The sequence below is a fragment of the Kogia breviceps genome, chromosome 10 (genome assembly GCF_026419965.1).
Source record: "Kogia breviceps isolate mKogBre1 chromosome 10, mKogBre1 haplotype 1, whole genome shotgun sequence".
NCBI classification, from domain to species: Eukaryota; Metazoa; Chordata; class Mammalia; order Artiodactyla; family Physeteridae; genus Kogia; species Kogia breviceps.
Genome location: NC_081319.1, coordinates 86,217,437 through 86,240,069, shown reverse-complemented (window position 1 = coordinate 86,240,069; position 22,633 = coordinate 86,217,437). Strand labels below are relative to the sequence as shown.

The 22,633-nt window shown below is 37.4% G+C and overlaps 3 non-coding genes across 3 annotated transcripts; all 3 read left to right on the top strand.

The window, feature by feature from the left end:
- Positions 1-73, top strand: TRNAT-CGU (transfer RNA threonine (anticodon CGU)). The gene has a single exon. It is a non-coding gene; the product is annotated as a tRNA-Thr (tRNA).
- A 6,395-nt stretch (positions 74-6,468) lies between these two features.
- TRNAI-UAU (transfer RNA isoleucine (anticodon UAU)) lies at positions 6,469-6,562 on the top strand. The gene is made up of 2 exons: positions 6,469-6,506; positions 6,527-6,562. It is a non-coding gene; the product is annotated as a tRNA-Ile (tRNA).
- A 15,551-nt stretch (positions 6,563-22,113) lies between these two features.
- TRNAF-GAA (transfer RNA phenylalanine (anticodon GAA)) lies at positions 22,114-22,186 on the top strand. The gene has a single exon. It is a non-coding gene; the product is annotated as a tRNA-Phe (tRNA).
- Positions 22,187-22,633: the final 447 nt, after the last annotated feature.

The following is a 22,633-nucleotide window of genomic DNA, read 5'->3' as shown; positions in this document are numbered from 1 at the left end:
GGCTCCGTAGCTCAGGGGTTAGAGCACTGGTCTCGTAAACCAGGGGTCGTGAGTTCGAATCTCACTGGGGCCTTAGGAGCGATCGTTTTTCATCTCGCGCAGACTTTAATTAAGAGATGTATTTCTAAGCGGTGAGTTTCGGTTATCCTTGACACCAAAACCTAGAACTAAAAATGGACCTTTACAAATACAAAAGGAGTCACATAACAGAAATAAAGCTGCTGCGCCACCTGAATTCTTGATGATACCTGAAATTCAGGTATGAAAACCTCACTCGAAATGCCACCAATACAATTAATACCAGTATAAGCCAGCTGATAAACTATCAGTAATTTTTATTGGGATTCATGCAACGTAGAGTGCTGACTAACTTGGGTGCTATAGGCCTAAAGAGATATTGTAATTATCGATTTTATCATACTTACCTAATGGACTTTAAGCTCCCCTGAAGGCAGGAGTCATATCTTCTTTGACATTGTGTCTCAGAGCCTTGCAGAGTGTGGAACCTAGTGGGTGCTCAGTAACTGTTGAATTAAGCCGAGCTAAAGAAATGTAACCGGAGTGTGGTGAGTTTGCAAACACCTTAGGAGGCATAAAAGTTACCTGAAAGCCAAGGAATCAAGGTCAGTTCATAGAGAAGAACAAAGAAAGTAACAGTGCTGATGAAGATTCTACGTAAGTAGGAAGCAACTAATCTTCCTGGTCTCAATTTAGGATCTCATTATTGGAATTAGCTGTCTGCAAAAGCAAACCCCTGATCACTTCTGAATGGCTAACATAAATTGCTAAAATCAAGAGTCTATATCAAATATTAAAATGATGGAATTTCCATATACCACATTTGTATTAAATAAAAATATAATAATACCCAAAAGTCACAGATACATTCCTCAAAAAGTGCTTTGGATTCTTGAAACAATCCGACACACTTTATATTGTACCATGTTTGAAAATTTTATTGTAAATTGCTAAAGATGCAGGACAGGCACAGATGATTTGTTTTTATTAAAATCAACCAGAGTAGCTGTCTGTTTCTCGCAACTTAGGACTCTGGTTGTTCCTCAGTCCTCAGAGTTTTTTATGCTTTTCATAGCTTCATGAATACCAATCTCTCTGCTCGAAATATGCCTCTACCCCTTCTTCTAGCTAAGTCCTACTCATCTTTCAGAATTCAACTCATGTATCACTTTACCTTCAATCTAGGTGAGAGGTGTCTTTTCATAGCACCATTTGTACACCTTTATTATAGCATATATTGAATAATATCTAGTAAATAATTGATGTATTTTTTCTCTTTTTCTTCTAAAGTGACACTTATTGATAATAGAAACCAAGCCTTGTTTAGAGCTGTATCACCACAGCAAGTTGGCATTCAAATATGTGGGAATATATTTTTTAAAAATGAATGAGTGAATGCTACATTTCAAAACCTGCATGTACTCTGTAGACAGGTGACATTTTCAGGAAATTATTTAGCCTGGTGTTAAAAGGAAATAATATGGCAAATTAAAACCATCTTTGTAATAACTTTACAGTGTTCATGTCTATAATATTTGCAGTTTATCCACTGAACTTCAGGGACCTTGATTTTGGCACACACTGGTAAAAAGCTGTCAATTATGTGGCACCGTATTCAGTAATTTTAAAAACTCAACACATGGTTTCCAGTTCCTCAGGTAAAGAGCTTGGAAGTCTCCTCCCTGTCCTAACAACAATTAAAAAGCTGAACAGATTAAAACCCAACAACTCTTCTTGAATCCTTAAGAGAAATGAGAATACAGGGAAAACCCCTACTGGCAAGATTGGAGAGACAAACTGGTGAATACGAGTCACAAACCTACCAAGCAGAGATCCATGACCAGAAACTGCCGGGGAACGAGCCCTGGGAAGAAAACCTGAACTGTAATTTATGAATTTCTGGAGGCTCAATGTGGACAACTCTGAGAGTTAAAAACTCCAGGGGAACTCAGTCACGGGGGGGGCGGCTAACAATATTGTGAGATTTACCACCAGGAGTTCAACCAAGTTCTCACAGTAAATATTGGAGAAAATTTTTTTCATAATACTGGCAGAGGAAAAAAAAAGAACTATTTTGAAATACACCAGAAGACTCTGTCCATCTCTAAAAGGCCAGCTCTTGGGAGAAACTAGTTAACCAGAGCCTAACCTGATGGGGTATTAACAGAGCCATATTGACTTGGGAGAGGAGAACTACTCTATTTCAGTCAGTTCTAGCCTTCTATATGGGAGAAGGAAAATGCCCAACGCTAGCCCAGTCTAATCATCCTATCCCATCTAGGGCGGAGGGGAGAAAAAAACAGAAATTTTGTGAAGTTCACAGTCCAGATGCATAGACTCACTAAAAGGTCACTGACCTAATCATATGACTATAGAACACTTCCCTGCCCCCCACACCTCGCCACCACATTACTAAAGGTCTATTTACAGCAGTCCCTTTTACTCAGCACATTATGTCTGGCTATCAAGAAAAAATCACAAGGCATACCAGAAGGCAAAAACCAAAAAAAGACACTTGAAAAGACAGAGCAAGCATCACAGCGGGGATGTTGGAATGATCAGACTAGGAATGCAAAACAACTATGATTAATATTCTAAGGGGACTAATGCATAAAGTAAACAGCACGCAAGAACAGAAGAACAATGTAAGCAAAGAGATGGAAATTGAAAGAAAGAAAGAAAGAAAGAAAGAAAGAAAGAAAGAAAGAAAGAAAGAAAGAAAGAAAGAAAGAAAGAAAGAAAGAAAGAAAAAGAAAGAAAGAAAGAAAAAAAGAAAGAGAGAGAGAAAGGGAGGGAGGAATGAAGGAAGAAGAGAAATGCTAGAGACCAAAAAACACTATAATGGAAATACAGAATGCCTTTGATGGCTTTAAGTAGACTGCACACAGCTGAGGAAAGAATCTCTTAGCTAGAGGATATATCAGTAGAAACCTCAAAAACTGAAAGAGAATAAACGCTGAGTAAAACAGAACAGAGTATTCAAGAACTGTAGGACAACTACAAAAGGTGTAACATGTAAGTAATGGCAATACCAGAAAGAGAAGAGAAAAAGAAACAGAAGAAATGTTTGAAACAATAATGACTGAGGCTTTCCCTAAAATTAATGTCAGACACCAAACCACAGGTTGAGGAAGCTCAGAGAACACCAAGAATACATAACAAGGAGACTACAAGTAGGTATATCATTTTTAAACTACAGAAAATCAAAGATAAAGAAAAAGTCCTGAAAGAAGCCAGAGGATAAAACACCTTACCCATAGAGGAATAGAGATAAGAATTACATCCAATTTCTTCTCAGAAACCATGCAAGCAAGAAGAGAGTGAAGTGAAATATATAAAGTGTTGAGAGAAAAAAACCCACCAACCCAGAATTCTGTACCCTGCAAAATTATCCTTCAGAAGCAAGCAAGAAAGAAAGACTTTCTGGGTTTCCCTGATGGCGCAGTGGTTAAGAATCCACCTGCCCATGCAGGCAACACAGGTTTGAGCCCTGGTCCAGGAAGATCCCACATGCCGTGGAGCAACTAAGCCTGTGTGCCACAACTACTGACTCTGTGCTCTAGAGCCCGCGAGCCACAACTACTGAGCCCACGTGCCACAGCTACTGAAGCCCGCGTGCCTAAAGCCTGTGCTCCACAACAAGAGAAGCCACCACAATGAGAAGCCCGTGCACCACAGTGAAGAGTAGCCTGCGCTCGCCACAACTAGAGAAAGCTTGCGCGCAGCAACGAAGACGCAATACAGCCAATTAATTTTAAAAATAAATAAAGAAAGAAAGGCTTTCTAAGACCAACAAAAATTTAGGGGGGTTGTTGTTAGTAGACTTGCCTTGCAAAAAAATGCTAAAAGAACTTCTTAAGACAGAAGGAAAAAATATAGGTCAGAAACTCAGGTCTACATAGACAAAGGAAGAGCGCTGAAGAAGGAATACGTGAAGGTAAAATAAAACCCTGTATTTTTCTTATTTTTAATTGATCTGCCATATAACAGTTTGTTCAAAATAATAGTGTAAACAAAGTATTTGCTCATATACGCTTATTTGTATATCATATGTATATGTATATATATTTGCGTATGTATGTTTACATATATATGACATGAATGACAGCAATGATACAAGGTACAGGAGAGACGAATTGGGATTATTTGTTATTATAAGGAACTCACACTATTCATGATATGGTATAGTGTTATTTGAAAGTAGACTTGGATTAGCTGCAAATGTATATTGCAAACTCTAGGGCAACCACTAAAAAAAGTAAAAGAAGTATAACTGATATGCTAAGACAAGAGAGAAAATAGAATCATATAAATGCTCAATCAAAACCTCAAAAGTCAGAAAAAGTGTAAGATGACAAACGTAGGAAAAAAGAACAGGGGCAACAAATAGAAAGCAATAATGAATTCGTAAATATTAATCTAACTATATCAATAATCACTCTGAATATTAATGGTCAAAATACCCCAATTAAAAGATGGAGCTATTATCAAAAGACAAGAAATTACAAATGTTGGTGAAGATGTGAAAAAAAGGGAACACTTCTGCCCTCTTGGTGGAAATGTAAATTGGTGTAGTCACTATGGAAAACAGCATGGAGGCTTCTTAAAAAATTAAAAGTAGAACTACCATATGATCCAGCAATTTCACTTCTGGTATTTATCTGGAGCTTGAAAGAAATGTCCACTTTGATGAACTAGACCAAGTAGACCCAGAGAAAGGTATCCAGAGAAATAAATACTCCAACCTCTCTGTCTTCTCTCATTCTGGTTTCCTGCTAGTGCTTCCACAAATGAAACTCAAAGTTGAAGTCACATGGCAGGGGAGCCCATGCTGTAGTCCATACAGGCTGGCCTTCCATGAAAGAGTAGGCAGAGGTCAGAATGTGTGTGTGTGTGTGTGTGTGTGTGTGTGTTAATGTTAACAATTAAAAGCACTTAGCTTTTTATCAACATTTTTCTCCATTATAATGCCTATGTTGTGTTAATGAAAGTCAGTTTAATATCCAGTGACATACTGTGAGTCTTGTAAGTTTTCATCTCTTAAGAACTGTAATTTCCTAGATACTGGTTCTTCTTACCTAGATCCAGACTTGGAACACAGCACCATGAGTGCTCTCATGAGGTTTATATAAATCATTTAGAACAGTGTCTGGCCCATGATAAGCTCGATCCAACTAGTGGTTGCTATTGTTATTTAGATGGAATGACCTCTAGAGGCTCAGGCAGATCTCGGTCTCTCTCTAGGACTGTGTGGTGGGAATGTAGGAGATCGTGTGCTGAGATGGTCATTACTAAAGAGTCTATATCTCTTCTCACTGCTCCTCACTTTAAGGTGTATGTAAAGATCCCAATTCAGTAATGCAGTAGACACCGAGATGTGGAAACACTTCTGCCCTCACATCCCTTCATGCGTCTGTATGGAGAAATTTGCTCACTGGTCTATTACACTCTGTCCTGTTTGTTAAGTACTCTGTGGTCAGGAATAGACTAGTCCCTTCTTTACACAATTCTCCTTTTCTCTGACAGGAATTATTCCATAAAAGCCAAAAAGCTTCATATCTCGTGTGTATGTGACAGCTGCGATCTCCCCACGCCATAAACAAGCAAGCAAACAAACACACAAATAAACAAAACTAGCCTTTATAATTATGCCCCAGGCAGGAAACGAGGATACTGGGTGGGCATTAGATTGCAGAGGCAAACTATCTGCAATGAACCTCTAAAGAAGGTCAAAACAGGTGGAGGAGCAGGGTGGGATTAGGGGTGGTGGACACCGCCTTGATTTCTGTAACACTCGCCATAAAGGAGCGGTAACCACTCTGGCTTTTCCCGCAAGAGATGCCGGATCAGCTTGGCTGTATGACTTAGAATGAGGTTTTCAGGCAGGCTCGAGGAGGACTTGGGGGAACCGGGAGGCGCAGCCTGGAGGTGCTGGACAGCGAGGCGGGTAGTCCCTCCAGGAGCGCGGCGGGTGCTGGGAGACTCGTGGAGCGAGGGCTGGGCTGTCTCGGCTTCTTGGCCTCCTCCATCTGGTAGAAAGCATCACGGACCAGTCCGGCGGCGTGCGGTGATGCTCTGCCTCAGCCAAATAGCCCTTCTCTTCCATGGATATCGTTCCCTTCTTGGGGTCAAAGGCGAGGAAGAGCCAGAATCCGCTCGCTCTTTCTCCTCAGCCTTCTCTCGAGGCTTCTAAAAGGAGCACCTCCGGATCCCGGGGAAATGCTGATTTCCGCTGGCGTAGAGGAAGGATCACATACACGCTTCCGCGAAAAATGAAAGTACCTAGAACAAAGCATGTTTTATTCGCCAGGGTAGCCGCGGTGGAGGAGGGTAGGGGTGAAGAGGGTCCTTAGCAGTGCCGTGCGCTCCAGCTCCAGCTTGTCGCGGGGACCGAGCGCTCCCGTCGCTCATGACTCTGTAGAGCGCGCACCAAGAATGCAAAGAAAGCATGCTCCAGTGGCGCAATCGGTTAGCGCGCGGTACTTATACAGCAGTATATGTGCGGGTGATGCCGAGGTTGTGAGTTCGAGCCTCACCTGGAGCATGTTTTCTGCCCTTTATGATTTCAGTCTCTTTTCATTCTACTCCTTTCTGTACACACTCTTCTTTAAAGAAAAAGCTAAAAAGAGATTATTACATTTTCCATGGTGAGAATGCAGACATTCCATGATTAAGGAGGATATTTGGTCGTTTTCAAACATAGGAAGAAATCACAAGCCAAAAGGAGACAAGTTGAACATGTTCAAGGAAATTCGATTCTCCTCACTCAGGAGAATTTAAAGACAGGTTGTACAGCCTCAAATGAGTCTCCCTCACCCTTTCCTCGCTCCTTTTAAAAAACCATTTCTCAGATCCTTGGGAACTGAGCAAGGAGGAGGAAAACCTGCGTCTTGTGCTCTGCAATTTCTTGCAGCTGTCACCGGGGCTCACGGATTTGCGGAAGCTGCTGTCAGGCTTCTTAGCTTTGAGTTCCACAAGATTTGCAGTGAGGTTGCTGAACTCCATCTTTGAAATATAAATGTGCTTTGAGTCGGGCTCCACGCCTACTTTACATAAACCAGACTGGGGAACAGAAAATAATTTCCCCCAGCAATGAAACATAGGCTATGTATGTATCTCTTCCTAATTTCATCACAAAATAAACGGCCTTGTTTGGAAAAATGACATTCATCCTGACGCTGTGTCTGAAATAAATGATTGAATGTTGCTCGGCTTTTAACCAGTTTCTCCTGGATTTCATTGTCTCACAGGGCCCTCCTTCTCTTCTGTCTCTTACATATGGCTATATCCCACAGTTCCATCTCAGCTTTTTTCTCATCTAATGATATACACATTCTTTGTATTATATTCATTCCCTTGATTACAACATCTCTTTAAATACTGATGATTGTAAGATTTCTTTCCCATCCAGTCCTCGCATTTGAATCCAGACCTATGCATCCTACTGCCTACAGGACATTTTTGTCCAGAAATTCACACAGGTCTGTAACATCAACACGTGGGAAAATCATCAACTTCAAATCCACTCCCTCTCCTGTGCACTGTATCTCAAAGGCAGTCATTCAACAAATACCTGATGCCTGCTTTTTGCCAGATCCATTCTAGGTGCTGAGATTACTGCAGTAAAATTTTAAAAATCAAGCCTCTGCTTTCTGGAATCTAAGTTCTAGTAGGGAGAAATAAACAATTAACAATTAAACATAAATATATAGTTAGACAAAGTGATGATACGTTTTATAGAGAAAAACAAAAATAGTATAAGAGGGATCAGGGATACCAGGGATTATACTGGGAGTGCTATATGAGGTAAGGTTGTTAGAGAAGGCTTCTCTAAGCAAGTGACATTTGAGCAGAAACCTGAAGAAAATAAGGGAGAAAGTCTTGGATATATATGTTGAAAGAGGTGGAGGCAGAGGTAAGAACAAATGCAAAAGCCTAGATGTGGGAATGGCCCCATGAGCATAGTTAGAGAAGAACAAGGAACAGAGGTCGCTCCAGAAAGTCCCCTACATACGAACCTTCAAGTTGCGAGCTTTCAAAGATGCGAATGTGTGTTTTTACGTCCAACCACGTAGGTTAGTTCACCTGTCTGGCATATCCTGTCATGTGCATGCATCCGCTACAAGTGGCTGTGTTCTTGTGTACTTTAATGTACAGTACTGTATAGAGTACAGTAGTACAGTATCTCTATTTCAAGCCCAGGATGTCTGGAGGCAAGCATAAAAGTAGTGGTGATGTGGATGGTACTGCTAAGAAGCACCAGGAATTGGAGGCCCAGAGAAAGGACGAAGAGAGACAAGAGGAAGAAGTAACTGAAGAACCAAAGAGATTCACGATGCAGGCAATGGCAAGGGGATTTTCTTTCTTTGAGAAGGCACTGTTAGTTTTGAGGCATGGGACCTGAAGGTAGAACGGTGCACGAAGGTTGCAGCAGCCGTTCAGAATGCAATCCAGTGCTACCATGTCATCTACAACGAGAAAAAAAAGAGCTACTACCCAGACATCACTGGATCGTTTTTTTCAAGAAGGCAGATAGTATTGAATCCATCAAGGAACCAGAACCTGTGCCATCAACATCAGGCATGAGTGAAACTGCACCTTGCCCTCCATCTCCTGTTGCTGACGATCCTTCAGCTCTACCATCTCCCACCTCCTCTCCCTCCTCCAGTCAGTAACTCTTCTTGCCTGTTCACTAGATGGCAGACCCTGTATGCCAGCTGTTGGACTGTGCTACTGTACTTTTCAAGGTACTATACTGTAAAATTAAAAATGTTTTCTTTATTTTTTGTTTGTTTTTTATGTATTATTTGTGTGAAAAGTATTATAAACCTATTACAGTACAGTACTATATAGCTGATTGTGTTAGTTGGGTACCTAGGCTAACTTTGTTGAACTTCGGAACAAATTGGACTTACGGATGCGCTCTCCCAAGGGAACTCGTTTGTATGTAAGGGACTTACTGAATTTTTAAACAGAAAAGGCTCTTCAATGATTCTTAAAAGCTAATGCCTGACATGATATTTTATAATACTAGTTAAGACAGTGACCAAACAACGTTTGAGGAAACAGTGTGAAAGTAAAGTTGCCAGAGGCACAAAGATATCTCCAGGGGCTATTCATGTTTCCTGTAGGAATCTCAGACCAGTCACGGGCTGGGGTTGTCCCCGGTTTCCATGGCTTGATTTTAGAACTCTGTAATGACTCTGATCACACCAGCTTCTGCAGAGCTGTTCAAAACAGAAAACAGAGATACAGTTCTCTAACATTTCCTTTTTAGTAAGACATGTATGTACAATAAGATTCACCCATTTTAAGTGTACAATTTGATGAATTTTGATAATTGTATTAATTTCCTATTGTTGCTGTAACAAATTAGCACAAACTTAGTGGTTTAGCACAAAATTATTGTCTTGCAGTTCTGTAGGTCAGGTCAGAAGTCCAAAATGGCTCTCACTGGACTAAAATCAAGCTGTTGGCAGGTCTGTGTTCCTTCTGGAAATTCTCGCAGAGAATTCTTTTCTTGCTTTTTCTAGCTTCTAGAGGCTACCCACATTCCTTGGCCATGAGCCCCATTCATCTTCAAAGCCAGCAATTGCATCACTCTGATCTCTGCTTCTGCTGTCACATCTTCTCTGACTCTCATCTTCTTATGCCTCTCTCCTATCTTTAAGGACCCTATGATTATATCAAGCCCACTTGGATAATCCGGGGTAGCCTCCTTGTTTTAAGAGCCTTACCTTAATCACATCTGCAAAGACCCTTTTGCCATGTAAGGAAGCACATTCACAGGTTCTGGGGACTATGGTGTGGACATCTTTTGGGGAACCCTCATTTGCCTACCACAGTAGTTATATACCATTGTACACATACCACTGCATTTAACATGGAGAACAGCACCTTTCCCCTAAAAAGTTTCCTCCTGCTCTTTGGCAGGCCATCATCTCCCTACACGCCTGCCTCTGGCCACCACTGATCTGCTTTCTGTCACTATAGTATGTCCTTTTCTAGAATCTCATGTAAATAAAATGAAACCATTTGTAGCCATTTGTGTTTGATTTATTTTACTGAGCTTAACATTGTGCTGATCTCTGTGGCAGAGAATCATTTTTGATTCCCGGCTTCTCCACACTCCCCATATTTATCTGTTACTGAGTTCTCAATTCTATCTTACCTCCTTAATATCTCTCAATATTTCTGTGCTCACAATGCATGTTCCCGAAGGCCGCTGTACCTTGGCAAATACTCCTCTTCTGCCCTGAAACTTCTTTGCTCCTCCTTTTCATTTGCTTCTACTTCTTCCGTTCTAGATCACTTGTCTGTCCTCAGGGCGTGATGAGAGCTCCACCTCCACAGTTTGGATCTGACGCTCTCCTATGAGCTACATATGCTGTGCCAGGCACTTTATGTATTAGTTCAGTCTTATCTTAATTCACTCTCATTTATCGGGTCGTAAGCTCCTTGGGGGAGACAGAGAATGCATCTTCATTGCTTGTTTATTTAGCACCCAGCTCAGCTGCTGACTCTGAAGAGATTGTAACTCTCAGCATACTTTTTCCGCCTGTGGTTTCGCGGAGGTCTCTGCTTCCTTTACAGCACTCCTTTGTCTTACCCCATTCTCACTGCTTAGGGTGAAAGTCTATTGTATTGATTTAATTTATTCATTTTGGCAAAATAAAGGTTAAATTTGAGCTCTGGGAAATGAGCAACATTGGCAAGAGTGTTTTGTTTTGTCTTGCAGTTTCTTTCACTAAAGGAATGTAAAGATCTGAGGTCAGAAAAGAGATTTGCCATTGCAAATAAAAAAGACATCTTAAGCTCTTTTCTCCACAGATAATGCTCATCTTCCTCTTGTCCATGTGACAGATGCCTACTCATACTTCATGGCCCAGAAAAAAATCTGATAATTTATTTCTTCTTACTAATAGATAATTTGTAATATTAAAGTCACATTTATCTCATTGTAAAAATGATGTATTTACACATACAACTGTCTTCCTACTAGTTTGCTTATCAAGGACAATTGCCATGAATTATTTAAAAATATTTTTCAATTAAGTAGTCCAGTATGTGACACTTAGTAAAGCCTCAAAAATATCAACAGAGTCTCAAAATTGTACAGTGGAATAAAGTCAGAACTTTGGATAGAAGAGGAGGATAGAAAAAGAAGAAGGAGAAAATAAGGTGGTTTGGATAGGAATGATGAGAAGGGAAAAAAAGTGCTTCTTTTTGGTTGTTCCAGATGAAAATATTGGACATTTTGAACACTGTTACTCAAGGTTTTTCTAGAGTTGATATATGCTTCTGCCATATAAAGGACTAATATATATATGTTTGGCTAATAATTAGAATTCGAAATGAGTTTGTTTTAGCCCCATTGTAGGGTAAATAACTACTGTAGATCTCATACTATTATGAAAAATAGTTAAATATTCTGCTTAAAAAATTTTCCTCTTCATATACGAATACTCCAATACTTTTTTAGACTATTTATGGAATTATAGTGTCTTATATAATAGTGGAACAAGAAACTTTTCCTACCATTTTGACCTTTTGGGTTTCTTTACTATTTATTTCTCCCCAGTTTCCATTTTCTTTGCTGATGCAAGCTGAAAAGATTTGTATCCTTAAAGGGTCTCCAGGTGATTTTACCTATAACATAAATATGGCCTACTTTTGTGTCTTTGGCATGTCCAAATTATATTTCATATAACTACTTTGTTAATTTTCAAAATTTTTGTATACTTAATATATTCATATGGTTCAAAATATTTTATGTATAAAGGCCCTCCCTATTCCTATCCCCAGACAACCTGGTCCCCTCAGTATAGGCTATTCATTTATGTTATTATTTTCTTGGAAAAATAGAAGTATTAGCATTCTCTTTGCCAGATACCATTCTAGGTGAGGGTCTGGGGAGGAGCCCATCCCTCCCCATGTAGAGAAAAATTTGGCCACGCCCAAAGAGAGCTCTTGCCTTTGCTCTCAGCTTTTGGGAGGTAATCTATATCACATCTAATAGTAGTGTATTTGGGGGGCGAGGGGGTTGGCCAATCTCTGTAGCCATGTCAGAAAGACCAACCATGTAATTTACAGTGAGGGCTTCGGTTCACTCAGTATCAGTCAGCCTAGCAAGTGAGTCCAAGCATGTGGGTAGTCAATCACTCATGCCTGTGTAATGAAGCTCCAATAAAAATTCTGGACAAGGAAGGTTGGGTGAGATTCCTGAGCTAGCAATAGTCTGTGTGTATTGTCACACATCGACATCAGGAGGGTAACTCATCCTGAGGACAAGGAAAGTCTTATATTTAGAACCCTGCCAGAATCTACACTGTATGTCTCTTCTTTTGGCTGATTTTAATTTGTATCCTTTTTCTGTAATAAGTCATAACCAGTGAGCATAATAGCTTTTGGTAAGTTCTGTGAATTCTTCTAGTGAATTATCAAACCCAATGGTGTTTTGGGGAACCCCCTCAAACTTGCAAATAGTGTCAGAAGTGAGGGCAGTCAAGGGGACTTTGCTGTTTGACTAACTCCAAGTAGAGAGCTAAATACCTCTTCCAATTTGACAATGCTTCCCATGCAACTCATCAATTGTAATATATCAAATAAATTAAACTCCTTCTAGCACCTCTCTTTTTACCTCTTTTTCTAGGGCCTTCTGGGAAATCTCAAAGCCAGTTTTAGCTGCAAATGATTTACATTAGGACTTGATTTGAGGAAGAAAAATGTCAAAAGTTGTCAGATATTTTGAACATCTAATTAAACAGGATCACATATTACTGGAAAACAATACTTGGCTGCCTAGTTAATCAAAGTGACAATAAGATTTTAAAAGTAGACATAGAGGACTTCAAGTTTCTACCCCAATTGTAAAAAGTTTGGAAGTCATCACTCCCTACCTCACAACAACAGGAAAGCTAAGGAAAACGAAAAACTAACAACTCTTCTTAGATATATCAGAGAATTGAGTCACAGGGAAACCTGCTGACAAAAAAACTGGAGAGAGAGGCAGATACCATGAATCACAGTTACCAGGGGGTAGAAGCCCAGGAGCAAAAGCTCACAGCTGGAGCCAGTACTAGCTGGAGTATCCAGTACATAAACTCTAATTGATATGCTAAGAGGAGAGAAAAAAGAATCTATAAAATGCTCAGTTAAACCCAGAGAAGGCAGAAACAGAGTGGAAGACAAAGAATAAAACAAAGAATAGGAAAATGAATAGAACGTAGTTACAAATATGGTAGATATTAATCCAACAATAGCAATAATCACATTAAATATAAATGTTCTAAATACACTAATAAAGAACAAAGACTATCAGAGTGAATAAAAAGATAAGATAAACTACATTGTTATCAGTTGAATTGTGTTTACTCTGCTCCAAATTCATATGTTGAAGCCCTAACCTCCAGTATTTCAGAATGTGGCCTTATTTGGAAATAAGATAATTGCAGATGTAATGTGGATAAATGCAGATTAATTAAGTTAGGATGAACTTATACTGGAGAGGAGGGGAATCCTAATCCAGTCAAACCAATATGACATCTCCTTATAAAAAGGGGAAATTTGGAAGCAGACATGAACACAGGGAGAATGCCTTGTGAAGAGGAAGGCAGAGATTGGAGTAGTGCATTGACAAGCCAAGGAACACCAAAGATTTCCAGCAAACCACCAGAAACTAGGGGAACTCACAATTTATATTTATAACTAATCTAAATACTCTTTCAAATAACACTACACAACTTCATGGGTAGTGCAAATACCTCATAACAGAATTTTCCCAATTCCTTCCTCCCATCAATTATAACTTTGTTGTTATTCAATTATCTATAAGTTATAATCAGTGAATACAATGTTGCTATTATTTTTAGCAAACTGTTATCTGTTAGATTGATTTTAAAAATAAAAATAAAATATTTGATTTTACCTTTATATATTCCTTCTGTGTTTTGGGTTGAACTGTGTTTCTCCAAAATATTTTGAACTAATAAAAATTAAAATACAACCTGTCAAAAGTTGTGGGATATAGAGAAAGCAGTGTTTAAAGGGAAATAGACAATGAATGTATATATGAGAAAAAAAAAAGAAAGATCTAAAATCAATAAGCTTCCACCAGAGGAAACTAGAAAAGAAGAGCAAGTTAAATCCAAGGTAAGAAGAAGAAAAGAAATGACTGCAAAAGTTGAACTTTAGAACTGAAATCGATCAAATTGAAAACAGGAAATTAATGAAAAAAATCAACAAAACCAAAAGCTGGTTCTGTGAAAAGATCAATGAAATTGATAAACCTTTAGCCCGGTTAACAAAGAAAAAAAGAACACAAAATTACTAATATCAGAAGTGAAAGAGGGGTCACGAGTACTAGATAATAAAGGAATATTACATATTATTATTTATGCCCACAAATTTGATTACTTAGATTGAATGAGCTAATTCTTCGAAAGATACAGTTAAAATCCCAGCAAGTTACTTTATGTGTAATGATAAACTGATTCTAAAGTATGTATGGAAAGACAAAAGATCCAGAATAGCCAACAGGATGCTGAAGAACAAGGTTGGAGGTCTGACATTATCCAACTTCAAGATTAGTTATAAAACTACAGTGATCAAGACAGTATGGTACTGGTGAAAGAATAAACAAATAGATCAATGGAACAGAATAGAGAGCCCAGATATAGATCTAAACCAATATAGTCAACTGATCTTTGACAAAGGAGCAAAGACAACTTACTAGAGAAAGGACAGTCTTTTCAACAGATGATTCAGGAACAGCTAGACATCCACATGCCAAAACAAAACAAAACAAAACAAAACAAAAAACAGTCTAGACACAGATCCTATGTCACAAAAATTAGTTCAAGTAGATGATAGACCAGAACTAAATATAAAATATAAAACTTCTCTAGATAACATAGGAGAAAACCTAGCAGACATAGGGTTTGGTGATGACTTTTTGCCATGCTGCATGGCTTACAGGATCTCAGTTCCCTAACCAGGGATTGAACCTGGGCCAGGGCAGTGAAAATGCTGAATCTTAACCACTAGACGACCAGGGAACTCCCATGGCAATGACTTTTTTAGAAGCGACACCAAGAGTATGATCGGTGAAAGAAAAAAAGTGATAAATTGGACTCCATTAAAATTAAAATCTTCTGCTCTGTGAAAGCCCATGCAAAGAGAATGAAAAGATAAATCACAGACTGGAGAAGATATTTGCAAAACACATATCTGATAAAGGACCAATATCCACAATACGCAAAGAACTCTTAAAACTTAGCAATAGGTAAACTACCCAATTTTTAAATGGACAAAAGATCTGAATAGGCATTTCATCAAAGAAGAACTACAGGTGGCAAGTTAACGTATGAAAAGATGTTGAACATATATATTTAAGGATTTGTAGATTAATACAACGAGATATCACTACATACCTTTTAGTAGGCTAAAACCCAAATGACTGACAACATCAAATGCTCTTGAGGATGTGGAGACAGAGACTCACTCATCATTGCTGGTGGGAATGCAAAATGTCAGAACCGCTTTGGAAGACAGTTTGACAATTTCTTACAAAACTAAACATCGTCTTTTCAGATGATCCAACAATTGCACACCTTTGTATTTACCCAAATGCATTGAAAACCTATGTCCACACAAATATCTGCACACAGAAGTTTACAGCAGCTTTATTCATAATTGTCAAAATGTGGAAGCAACCAAGATGTCCTTTGTTAAGTGAATGAATATATGGTGGTACACCCACACAATGAAATATTATTCAGCACGATAAAGAAGTGAGCTATCAAACCATGCAAAAGACATGGAGGAACATTACATGTGTATAGCTAAGTGAAAGAAGTCAGTCTGAAAAAGCTACATACTGTATGATTCCAACTATTGAACATTCTGGAAAAGGCTACAGAGACAGTGAAAAAGGTTGATGGTTGCCAGGGGTTGGTGGTTTGTGTGAGAGAGAATAAATGGAGCACAGGAGATTTTTAGCGCAGTGAAACTATTCTGCGTGACATTATAATGATGGATACATGACATTATGCATTAGTCAAAATCCATAGAACTGTACAACACCAAGAGCAAACCCTACTGTAAACTACAGACTTTAGCTAGTAATAATGTACCAGTATTGGTTCATCCATTGTAACAAATGTATCACACTAATGCAAGATGTTAATAATCAGGGAAACTCCGAAGTGGGGAAAAGATGGTATACAGGAAGTCTCTGTATTTTCTGCTCAGTTTTTATGTAAACCTAAAAATTCTCTAAAGAATAGAGTCTAGTTTAAAAAGTAAACATAGGAGGTAATGTAATTATAAATAACCTTAGCTGTTTCAAAAGTGGAAAGACTTTGTTACCTTAAATAATCAAGACATAATAAAAAGAGTGTCCTAGTAGTTAAATTCTGCCATTTTAGGAGGTAATGAACTGAATTGTTATCATAATGCAAAAGCATGCAGTGGTGAGGGTTGAGGGGTGGATTTTATATTTTAACCCCAAATGCCAAAGGTAAACAAAAACTGGCAACAAAACCAAACCAAAATAGTGCTCAAACAAGGAACCACAATCAAATCCTTACCATGCTACAACTGACACATGTCTGGAGCACAGAGACGAGGTGTTGGACTCACTGAGGCATCTCCAAATTGCCAGTCAGGAAAGGACCACAGCAGGCTTGCGAGGACTCGGTGCCTGGATGGAAACGATGGGTGTCTGAGGTGGGCTGTGACTCATGGCAACAAACTGTCAAAGACAAAATCCAGATAAATGAGATTTATTTTATTCGGGCTATTGCATTCAGGAGAGAACTCCAGATTCAAAGATCAGTGTCTCTGCAAAGTGGTTTGCCTTAGATTTTTATAGGGAATAGTAGACGAGTTGAGTTACAGGTGAAGTTATTTACATTTGGAATTGCTCGGAAATCTCAATCCGATGAATAGAAAATACTTATCTCTGCGTCTAGTTACTTTTAAGGGGATTGTACAGAAAGGGGTTAACATTGAAGCCTGAGATTGCTATTCTTAGAAAGATCAGCTTGCAAGATGGGCCCTTAGATGGCATCTGGAAACTAAGATTTTGAAATAGTTCCCACCATTTCTTAAATGACACAAGTGGCTCACTCTGCCTAAACTGTGCAAACAATATGATTTATCCTGAACACTTTCTTTCTGGGAGTTCTGGTATGTGCTAGGCAGCTACCAATAAATATCTGGACACTGAATCTCTAATGAATGAATTTCCCTTGTGGACATTTCCCATGTGTTGTCTTTGCAATTATATACAATATATATTATATATAATATTATATATATATATAATGACTCCTATTTATAGATTAGAATGCTATTGTTGTTAATGGTGCAGTAGGTACTGACTTTGGGATTTCTCATTATTCATGGTGCTCAGTTAATTAGGCTTTAATTACAACAACTAAACATTTCTAAATATTGTATTTCCATTTTCAAATAGTTATGATAGCACTTTTCTATGCAAAATGGTGTAAGAAATAATTTTATTAGGATCAGTGGGTTCTAATAATGTCCTCATCAAGTATCCGAGCTCTTTCTTCTTGATAAAGACAAAGACTGTGTCTTTGTTATGGCTAACGTGGGTAGTATGCTGGGCAATGCTTTAATTCTTTTAAGATGAGGTCCTAAATTCAAGCCCCTTAATATGAAATTTGAGCTTAACTTCTGCCTCTGAGAAAAATTATGTAGGATACGAAATCCTAAAACTCCCACTACAACAAGAAAGAAGGTGAGATGAATCACAATTACAAACATCATATTTGTAAAACATGGGAGTGTTATGGAAGCAATGAAGACTGTATGAATTGGAGTTTCAGAGAATGGTAAACCCTTCTGTGGTGAGCTTATATTAACTGGATTTTTTTCTTTTGTTTTGTAACATACTGTGATTAGCTTGTAAAAGGACTGTTTGGGAGGAAAGAGAAGCCCGAAAGGATTTGGTTGGTAAAGGGGGCTGACATGACAATTTACAAACTACAGGAGCACCAAATATGATTAGGTTCCTTAATGAGACAGTTGATAGATTGGGGGACTATACAAGCATACTTGGGGAGTTTGGCCAAAGGCTTCTAAGGACAGAGTAAAATCTTCCATAATCATACTGTTTAAAACAGAAAGTCCCGCTAGAGACAGGCGTCTACCTTGTACACACAGCTGCTCTCCCTTTCAAGATGTTTGCTAGATTTGAAGCTGTAGGAGATAGGAGACTAAAATCTCAAAATATCTGAGGGCCAGCACGTCGTCTCCTACAGTCTTCCACAGCTAAAGAGACAAACATCTGTCAAGGTAAAACAAACAAACAAACAATGCTCAGGAAATTCAAGGAACAAGAACAAACCAGACATAGTAAAGGTGTGAAAATTTAAACTGCATGATTAGCCAACCTCACCAAATTGACGTATCTAAAACAATATATAGAACAGTGTTAGAATGCATATTACTTTCAAATGTGCATGGAACATATATCAAAATAGACCATATAATGAGCCATGAACAAAATCTCCAAAGACTTAAGTTATGTAGTATATACTCTCACATCACAGTGAAATTAAATTATAAATCAATGAATATATTTAGAAAATCTCCCACTGTTTGGAAATTAAGCAAAGAACACATTTCTAAATAACACTGGGGCCAAATAAGAAATCAAATAGAAAACAAAATAGGTAGAACTGAATGATAATGAAAATATGACATATTAAAAGTGCTGAGGTGTAACTAGAGCAGTGATGAGAGGCAAATTCATGTCTTTAAATGTATATGTTAAAAAGAAAAGGTTGAAAAACAAATATTTAAGCTTTCATCAAAATAAGCTAGATAAACAAGAACAAATTAATTCTAAGAAAGTAAAATGAAGAAGATGCTAAAAATAAGAGGAGAAATCCATTGAAATGAAAGCTAACACACTGTAGAAAAAAATTAACAAAGCAAAAATATTAACATCTTTTTGCCAATGAAGTTAACGATTTAGATGAAATGATTTCTCACAGAGTGAAAAATGCAATTTGCCATAGCTGACACAAGAAGAAATAGAAAATCTGATCTGTCCTATATCAATCAGAGAAATAGAATCTCTAATATGAAATTTTCCTACAAATTAAACTTTAGGTCAATATAGCTCACTGGTGAATTCTTCCAAATATTTAAGAAAGAAATAATACAAATTGTACACAAATTCTTCCAGATAATATAAAAGGAGAGCTTCCCAGCTTACTTGATGAAGTTAGCATGAACCTGATATGAAAACTTGACTAGGACATTATAAAACTAGAAAATTTCAGGTCAATATATCTCAGGGAAATAGATGAAAAATTCTAAATATTGGTAAATTGAATCCAGCAACATATTAAAAGAATAGTCTATTATGACCACATGGAACTCATTCTGTAAATTTAAGAATATTTGGTTTAGCCTGTAAAAAACAATATACACTACCACACTAAATTTTAAAGGAAAAAAATATATTATATCTCAATAGATGCAGAAAAATTATTTAATAAGGTTCAATCCCCATTCATAATTATAATTCATACAAATAGGAATAAAGCTATGCTCTTTAATCTAAAAGAGTATTCAGGGGAAAAAAAATCCTACAACTAACCTTATGCAATGGTGAAATACTGAAAGCTTTCTTTGAGATTAGGAATAAGACAGGAGTGTCCACGATAGTAACCTCTATTCAGTATGGTACTGGATGTTCTAAACAGCAGGTAAGGGGAAAAAAAAAAGTATAAAGACTAGAAAGAAGTAAAATCAGCATTGATCACACTGACATGATAGCATACATACAAATCCAAATGATCTACTAACAATTATCATTAATAAGTAAATCTAGCAAATTTACTGTATATAAAGTGGATATACAACAATAAATGGCATGTCTCTATACTAACAATAAGCAATTAGAAAATGAAATTTAAGAAGAAATGCCATCTAAAGTAGCATTGTTAAACATCAAATGCAGAGCAGTTCATCTTTTAAAACAACACTTCGACACTGAAAACTTCCAAACATTGTTGAGAGAAATTAAAGACTTGAATGGAGGAATCTATCATGGTCCTGGCCAGAAAAATCCAATCTTGCTAAAATATTAATTCTCCCCAAACTTACTTATAGATTTTATGCATCGCCAAAAAAACCAAAAACCAAAAAACCAAAACAAACAAAAAACTGCTAGCAGGATTTTGGGGGAGAGTGGGAGGTGGAAATTGACAGTTGATTCTAACATTTATATTGAAATAATAATTTTTTAAAAAATCCAGAATAGCTATGGCAATCTAAAGTGAGAAAAACAAAACTGAACCCCTATATTATCAGATATTATTACTTATTTTTAAGTTAAAAAAATTAAGACAGTGTAATATTGGTGTAAAGACAGACATATACCAATGGGACAGAATAGAGAGCTTAGGGAAAAAAAACCACATATGCAGCTCCCTGTTTGATGACAAGGAGATGTTGCAATTCAGTGAGGGAAAAGATTGAATTTTCAATAAATAATGCTGGGTCAATTGAAATCATATAGTAAAGAAAATGATTTCAATCCTTATCTCACACCATACATAAATTGAAAATGGAATATTTTTTAACATTTAAGTTTTTTAACATTTAAGTTTTTTTTAACATTTAAAACTTAAATGTTAAAAGTAAAATACTTAAACTTCTAGAAGAAAACATAGAATAGCTTCATGACTTTATTGTAGGCAAATATTTCTGAACTAGGATGCAAAAAATCTCTAACTGTAAAGATTGGACTTCATTAAAAGTCCAATTGGACTTCAATAAAACAAAAGTTCAAAATATAAAATTAGGAGAACTAAAGGTGTGCCACAAATTAGAAGATATTTGCAACACATATATCTGACAAAGGACTTGTATTCACAATACGTAATGAACTACAAATCAATTTTTTAAAAATTGGCAATCAACCCAATTTTTTAAATGGGGAAAAGCATATGGGAAGATGCAAAATATCATAGTCATCAAAAAGGCAAGTCAAAATCACAAAGACCTATCAGTACATCCTGGCCTGAGTAGCTAAAATTAAAATGACAATACCCAGTAGTGGCTAGGCTGTGAAGCAACCAGAAGCCTCATACAATGTTTTCAGTAGTGAGAAGTGGTACGTGCATTTTGGAAAACAGTTTAACAGCACCTAATAAAGTTAAACATACATATATCCTATAGACCAGCAATTTCACCTATGTATCTATGTATCTAATAAATCAGTGATTATGTTCACCTAAAACCATGCACAAGAAGGTTCAGTGCTTTTTATAATAACCCTAAATTGAAAACCAAATGTCCATCGACTTTAGAATGGGTAAGTAAATTGTAGTATATCCATAAAATGGAAGTCGATAAATAAAGAACAAACTGCTTTTAACTACTTTAGAAAACATAGACGAATCTCAAAGACAATATGGAGTGAAAGAAGCCAGACATAAGAATGCGGAGTCTACCTGATTCAATGTAGAAGTTTAAAAACAAATGACAGTAGATATAGTGAAAGAGTTCAGAACAGTGGCTTACTTTGGGAGGGTATCAAATCAGAGGGAGCAAGAGGGAGCGTGCATGGTGACAAAGGGGTGTAAACTTGTAAAAATCAACACGCTGTACACTTAAGATTTGGGTGCTTTACTGTATATAACTTATACCTTAATAGAATAGAAAGGAGTAAAAAACGACTGAAAGAGTAAAACATATTTAAGCATCAAGCTAGAAATGATCCCAAATGATGTTGTCTTATGTATCTAGGAAGCTTACCATTCCAACAGGAAGCTCTGAATCACCACACCCCCATAGTTATCCAATTCGTATCCTTAAGAACAATACATAAATTTTCTTTTATCACTGTTTTTCTGTTCTTCCTATCATACTCAGGAAACTTTGAGTATGTTTCCCCATTGTCTGAACTTTTGTTGGTACAATTATTTTTGAAATAGGAAATACGTTGCATTTTCAGAAAACAAGGCAAAAACTTTTTCTGAAATGGAAAAGGTTGTTAAGAAAAGACTATTTAAAGGGAGTAGCTGAGAGAATGAGCCCCAAGCAGTTGCCGAAATAGCTCAGCTGGGAGAGCGTTAGACTGAAGATCTAAAGGTCCCTGGTTCAATCCCGGGTTTCGGCAATTGTTTGTCACTCACTCTTTTGAAATGTGTGAACTAGGAGATACTGACCCAATACCAAGTGTCTGTCTCCTTCAAATATATTGTCCATAGTGCCATTTATACAGTGAGGAGTTACATACATTTATCCTTTATTTCCATGGCAAAATGCAATTCTATGCCCATATGCATAAATTCTTCCACAGATTCAAGTAATTCCTTGCGGTAAAGAAAAAAACAAACAAAAAACCCCAAAATACCCCACAAAACTTAGTGCTTTATTTAGTTTGCATCTAGATGTTATTAAAGGCATCTGTAAGAAGCAGGGCATAAGCACTTTCAACTCTCCACTTATTTACAGTAATTCTTTCGGTGTTCAAATTATTAAAACAAGCTCATTCTTTCGCGAAGGTTTTCTATGTGAACATCAGGGGTCTATACACAAATTGTGGGATGTACAAGGATCTTCA